The 1,313-nt window shown below is 41.3% G+C and overlaps 1 non-coding gene across 1 annotated transcript; it reads left to right on the forward strand.

Moving 5' to 3' along the window:
- Positions 1-348: 348 nt before the first annotated feature.
- On the forward strand, positions 349-455 carry LOC141618119 (small nucleolar RNA R71). The gene has a single exon (XR_012531305.1). It is a non-coding gene; the product is annotated as a small nucleolar RNA R71 (small nucleolar RNA).
- Positions 456-1,313: the final 858 nt, after the last annotated feature.

Genomic DNA, 1,313 nt, shown 5'->3' on the forward strand with positions numbered 1-1,313 from the left:
CCACTTGGGATTGATGAGGATGCCGTCATGGCATTAACATGATGCTTTGAAGATTTTGAGTTTTCCTCAAGTCTAGCCATAGCTTGTTCAAACTTCAAGTTGATTGTGTCAATGTGAGCACTAAGTTGAGCACCCAATTGAGTAACGGAGTCCACTTCATGCTTTCCTCATCTAGTAGCCTTGCGAGGTCTACTATATTGTGAGTTATGGACCGCCATTTCCTCAATATTGTTCCATGTTTGATTGTCATCAACTTCGGTGAACATTCCATTTGATCCCATATTGAGAATGTTCCTAGAATCTTCATATAAACCATTCCAAAATTGTTGTACCAAAAACCATTCGCTAAGTCCATGGTGAGGACATGAGCGACAAATTCCCTTGAACCGCTCCCAAGCTTCATACAAAGACTCTTCATCCCTTTGCTTAAAACCCGTAATTTGAGCTCTTAGCATGTTAGTCTTTTCCGGTGGGTAGAATTTTTTGTAGAAAGCTAGAGCCAACTTCTTCCAAGAATCTATTCCAAGGGTGGCCTTATCAAGGCCCTTCAACCATTGCTTTGCGGTGCCGATTAAGGAAAAAGGAAATAAGACCCATCTAATTTGGTCTTGAGTCACGCCCGTTTGAGAGATAGCATCACAATAGTCGCAAAAGGTTTCCATATGAGAATGAGGGTCCTCACTAGGCATCCCCCCAAATTGGCTCCTCTCAACTAATTGAATGAAGGCGAACTTGGCAATAAAATTTCCGGTTAGATGTTGCGGTGTAGGAGTACCATTTGGTAGATTCTCCTCGGTGGGTACGGAGTGTGACGAGAATTTTGGCATTGTAGGTGGATTTTGTGGGGTATTGTGTAATGGGTTTTCTTCTCCTTCTATTGCGAAAGGATTGACAAACTCACTAGTGGGTTGAACAACTTCACTAATACCTCTTAAATTCCTCCTAACAAGTCTCCTATTGTTCGTCAAGGTTCTTTCGATTTCACGCTCAAAAGGTAACAAATCACCTTGTAACCTTCTAGACATGCAAAATATCAAACAACTCGAAAACAATTAGAACAAACCTTGAGGGGTTTTACTTCCTCAAGGCGAAGAAAGACACAACTAATAACAATAAAAAGAAATCTAAATCAAACAAACACCGTCCCCGAAAACGGCGCCATTTTTGATGCGATCCCGCTAAGTGTTCACAAATTAAGATGTGGTCGTTGGGTCACGGTCGAATCAAAACACAATTTATAGGTTCACAAACAACTCTACAATTAGTAAAGAGGCAAACAAAGGTCGGATCCCAAGGGACGGGTATTGAAATGA

The sequence above is a fragment of the Silene latifolia genome, chromosome 1 (genome assembly GCF_048544455.1).
Source record: "Silene latifolia isolate original U9 population chromosome 1, ASM4854445v1, whole genome shotgun sequence".
NCBI classification, from domain to species: Eukaryota; Viridiplantae; Streptophyta; class Magnoliopsida; order Caryophyllales; family Caryophyllaceae; genus Silene; species Silene latifolia.